Here is a 6,000-nt window from a genome sequence, read left to right on the forward strand (position 1 = left end):
TGTCTTGTCCTTTGCATTAAATGGTTCACTATTTACATCATATTTATGTCTAATCATTTTAGAAAAAGGGAGAAAAAGAGATATCTTTGCATTTATTGAAAAAATCTTTTTTCCATTTTTGATCTTTTCCAAGCATGCTAGCGCCACCTACTTCACTCTTTCCAATTTTTTTCTGCACAGCTTTCTAAAAATCAAATAGTGTGCATGCATCATTACTTGTACTCTTCATCTTCCCCCACGCCTAACTTCTCTTCTTTATCATCCATCCAAATTCTTCATTTCTCTCATCACTTCAAACCATTCGTTTTCAAAAGCTATCACCTTCAACCTCTCTTTGTAACGTCAACTATGTCTTCTTCTGATATCAACCCTAAACAACCAAAAACCATGTCTTCCTCTGAAACCAACCCAGACATTCTCAATGAAAAACCTCTCGCCTTCATCCTGCCAGGAAATCCCAAACCACAAACAAAATCTGCTGAAGCATCTGGGACTCGCAAGTCTATACGTCTTCAAAAATCAAAACCTGTGAAATCAACCATCGAAGTATCCGATGACTCTAATGAAGAAACTTTCCCAGAAGATGTTGAAGTAGAATTAACTCAGGATGTCATCTTCTCCACCAAGCGTGCTCTCCACATCTTCAACTCCAAATGGAGAAACATGAGTCTAATCTATGGAAAACCCATGGACTTTGAAAGTTTCACTTCTCGTGGTTACAACATTGATGAGCTCATACTTGTAGCGGGGAAAATCTAAGACCGAAGCCATAAGATTGACTCGACTCGATATTTTGTTTGAAATCGCTACCACGCTTTATTGTTCCCAAAGGAAAAGGGAAAAGAACGTAAAACCCAAAGTTTGTTTTTAAAACAAAAAGAGAACTCAGGTTCGGGTGTTGATTATACAAGGGGAAGGTTTTAAGCACCCCTCATATCTGTGGTACTCCACAGGAGCCTTTTTGAAAATCTGTGTCGTGTGTGCTAAAAAAGGGTTTGTTTTATTTTTAAAATAAGCTCGGCAAAGCGTTAAGCTTTGTGCCTACATACCTCCTCGGTGCAATGGAGAAGTCAGAGCTAATGTAGTTCTGCTTAAAGGGAAAACATTTTTAAAAAAAAAACGAATAAACACTTTATCGTCGTCGGAGAGAAATACTCAGCCATTGATCTTGAGCATGAGAATAAAGGAGCTCTTTGCATCGCAAATGAAAGAAGGGCTCCAACTCGGATAAAATCAACGAGTATGCCACTAGCTCTCTCACGCGGAAAAGATCTCATTATATCAATCAATTTCAAAATCGTGGGGTATAACCACTCGTTTCGACGATTAACAGTGTCTAAACTTTTGAAGAAAAGCCACTAAGGGCAAAAGATATTTTAAAGAAAAGTTTTGAAAGAGGTTTTACAAACATAAGAAGGTTTTTGAAAAAAGGGAGAAGATTTTGAAAATTTAAGAATGGGAGGAGATGAAGAGGCTATCCTATTGCGTAAAATAAAAGCTAAGGAAAAGAACGGTCTAACCAAAATAAGAAGCCAACACTTGACATTGTGAGTCAAGGTAGATTTCCCATCCTTTGGACTTATCAATACCAAACCAACACATTACCACTTGGGGATCCAGATGAACTTATTATCTTAGCACCACTTTGCATTAAGCACATTAAAATTCTGACGAAAATCGGGCAGAGTAACGGCTGTTTTCGGGTAAAATCCTTATCTCAATGCCTTGGAATTAACCATTAAGGACTTTCAAGGAAATACCTGCACAGACGAACAGACAACAATCCAATGCCAGACAGACAGAATAACAACAGAGTAACAATATCATAAGGGTCCAGAGGTACTAAGTCCATAATCCAAATCTCCATAATGCTCGGGATAGTAACCAATAGTCCAAAAGAGAGCCTTAAAAGTTTTTTAGATTTTTGTTATTTATTAGTGTTTTAGCATAAAAGTAAAGTATGGTCCAAGTGGATAAAAGAAAAATAGCGGAAGCATAAACATAGTGTCCAAATGGACAAAGAGAAAATAGCGGAATATAAACGTCCAAATGGACAAAGAGAAAATGGTGGAAACATAAACATGATGAAATGATAAAAGAAAGCAATAGAGCGAGAAATATAAAGAGCAATATAATAAGTTGCGGAAATTAAAGTTAGTTGTTAGATGTTAAAGATAACCATCTTGAAACTTGTCAAGTATGTTATCAAAGTTAGTAGTAAAGATCGATGGTGAGTGAAGGATGTTCTCGGATTTAAATTCAATGGACATTTATCAGAAGCTTGATAAAATCATAGCGACTACACGATAAACCTCCATAAGTCTTAAATCAACCGCATACAATTCTCTTCCATATTTGATCTTTTTTTATTCGGGACACGAAATATTGAGCTATGTTAAGCAGATCGCCAAGTGATTTATGTAGAAATCACCCTACAACGAGGCCGGTCAAAACTTTATGTGCTAATGCATGCGAGAGAAGCGATATGTAGATCACTCTCCGAAAGCAATACCACATGAAAAGAAAATAGGTAACGATCTAGTCTTCACCAAGAATCCATAAGAATTCTCAAGGTATTAAGACTTTCATCGATCAAAAGAAAAAGGAATAAAGATGGAACCAAATTAAAAGTTCCTTCCATCTTTAAGTTCAATCACTTAATATTGCGGATTAGGATTTTCATCCCATCAACGCCCTAAGTCCATTGAATTTAAAGAGGAATTAGACCTCTAAATTTGTGATTCAAAGAAAAATAAGAATGGAGTAGAAGAAGAGAGATATATTGAACAATAACATCAAAAGCTCTCACCAAATGGATCATCAAGTATTAAATCCTTAAAAGAAAATTTAAAACTATTTTTGATATTTTTGGTATATAATAAAAGAAACTACTACTAATATATTTTTTTTTAGTTTTGAAAATTATAATATATATGTATATACATTTTATATCAACTAAAATAAAAAAAATGAAATCAAAGAAAAGGGAGGTGTAACTGTTAGAATGGTGCTGCACAGAAAATCCACTAGGCTTCCACATATCAGGCCCGATACAAATAACAAACTCAAGCCAGGGGTGCAGGGATTGATTCTGGGTACTGATAGGAATTCGGATTGGGCTTTGTAACCAGATGAGCCCACATCAACAATTGAAACACAAATCCATTTACAAAAACCCTACCAAAATTGAACCAGCAACCTCCTCTTCAACTTTTCTTTTCCACGCTTGTTCTCACGTTCCTCTCCTCTGTTTGGCTTCTTCAATTTCTCGACCTCTGCTCATTTCCAAACAAAAACAAACAACGAATCACTCTCTCAATCGCCATGCCTCTCTCGATGCTTCCTCGGTTCAAATGGCGGATGAAATCGGAGATACGGAGTTGTGTCAGTGTTCCCGTGAAGACGATGTTGATGTGCTACGATTCGGTGATGATGTTGATGGCGATGCGTCGACGATGATGTTGCTTTGTTGCAAGAAAGTTGACGTTGAACGATGAGTGTTGTTACGGTTTTGAAGGTTTTGTGATTTATTTGTGTGATTTTATGTTGAATTTGCAGGTAGTTTTTTGAGTGAGTTTTGTGAAGGTGATATGATGAAGTTTCGGTGATGTATGATGATGAGGCTGGAGAGGTTTTTGATCGGAATGGATGGTGATGACGATGGATGTCGATGTTACGATTGCTTGCTTCAATTCTGCTTTTGCAGGTTTGTTGGAAGAAGGTTGTTCAGGAAGTGATGATTGATTGAGAAGTTTCAGTGAAGGTTTTCTCTGGATTTGAGGTAATTGATGAAGGTGGTAGTATTGGTGATTTATTGTTGATGAGTTTTGGCAGAGAACTTAGAATTTTATTTCTGCAGCATAACGATGCATTTTCTCCTCCTCTTTTTAGTATGATCAAGCTCTTATTTATAGGAGAGATTGAGTGAGGGTAGAATAGAGATTTGAGTGAGGATCAAGGGAAACTCGTGAAGAATGATGAGCTGGCAAGGTGGTGATGAAAACGTGACTGAAGCAAAATATCTGCTTTTGTTCAATTTGTTTCGCTGAAGGTCAAAGGTGTGAACCGTGAATTGCTTGTGAACCTTTGATGAAAGTTGGATGGAGGGCTGGGATTACATCTTGAATGAAGTTTTGATTGAAATTGAGTTTTTGATTTTCCTCTACTGAAATCTGATACGTGAGCCTTGCAAAAAAATCGTGACTACTTACTTGGTGTGGTCCACAACTACTTCTTCTTCATGGCTTTAAAAATCTTGTAAAAAAAAAGACTTGGACCAAAGATTACTAATGGGCCTTCAAGACTCAATTAATTTGGACCTTCATTTTATTGAATTGCACCTATTAAAAAGTAATAACAAAAAATATGATAGAATTGATTTATTAATTTTACTTAAAAACCCAATTTAAATCTAAATTGAATTTAAAATTAAAATTATAAATCCTAAAAAGATTTAAAAAAAACAACAATACTATTAATTCTAACATGATGTATGAAATGAATGTATGTATATATTTTTTGAAATTTTCAAATGAAATGCAAATGAACACATAAAATGCGGGTCAAAAATTGGGGTATGACAGATGCCCCTATTTAAGTTTCTTCTATCTGGAGATATGAAGATTGAAATCTTCATCTTGACGTGATTGAAGAGACTTAAATACAAAATACACAATTTTTGACCCTACAATGCCATGCAATGATTAAGATTACGAATGCATATGATGATGATGAATCAGGACACCACTGGGGAGGAAAAGAAACTCCACTGGGGAAAACAAATGTCTTGCGAGAAGAACTCCACTTGGGAAAACAAGACTTTGTTGGAGAAATTTTGCTGGGAAAAGGAACTTCACTGGGGAAAACATTTCGTACCAGAGAGGTTAAAGCACCACCTTTCACTAGGGATGAGATAAAAAGGGCATCCTCTTTCACTGGGGATGAGAAAATATATCACCTTTCACTGGAGAATCAAGATACCAATCTTTCATTAACAGAAAACACACCATCGTTCCACTAATGATAGAAATACATTGACGTACCACTGACGATGAAAATATAACAATATACACCAACGTTCCACTGAATGTGAGCTACCAACGTTCCATTGGAGGTAGGAAAGGGATATACCGTCGTACCACTAACGAAGAAATATACCAACGTTCCACTGAAGGTATGAATAGAAATACGTACATCGACGTACCACTGACGATGAAGATATAACAAAATACACCAACGTTCCACTGAAGGTGAGCTACCAACGTTCCACTGGAGGTATTAAAGAGAAATACATCGACGTACCACTGACGATGAACAAAATACACCAACGTTCCACTGAAGGTGAGCTACCAACGTTCCACTGGAGGTAGAAAAGAATGTATCGTCGTACCACTGACGATAACATATACCAACGTTCCACTGAAGGTATGAATAGAAATACGTACATTGACGTACCACTGACGATGAAGATATAACAAAATACACCAATGTTCCACTGAAGGTGAGCTACCAACGTTCCACTGGAGGTAGAAAAGAGATGTTTCGTCGTACCATTGACGATAACATATACCAACGTTCCACTGAAGGTATTAAGGAGAAATACATCGACGTACCACTGACGATGAACAAAATACACCAATGTTCCACTGAAGGTGAGCTACCAACGTTCCACTGGAGGTAGGAAAGAGATGTACCACCGTACCATTGACGATAACATATACCAAAATGCACCAACGTTCCACTGAAGGTGAGCTACCAACGTTCCACTGGAGGTAGAAAAAGGGATATACATCGACGTACCACTGACGATGAAGATATAAAAGATACACCAACGTTCCACTGAAGGTGAGCTACCAACTCCATAGTTGAAGGTAGAGAAAGATTGAATTACCGCCTCAATAGTTGACGATAAGCTGCTGAGAATAATAAGCTGCCGCTAAGAATAGGGATCAACTTCTTCAAGGACATGGCTTGAGAAAAGGAACTGGATGCAAACTGTCA

This window comes from Vicia villosa, unplaced genomic scaffold (assembly GCF_029867415.1).
Source record: "Vicia villosa cultivar HV-30 ecotype Madison, WI unplaced genomic scaffold, Vvil1.0 ctg.001696F_1_1, whole genome shotgun sequence".
Lineage (NCBI taxonomy): Eukaryota > Viridiplantae > Streptophyta > Magnoliopsida > Fabales > Fabaceae > Vicia > Vicia villosa.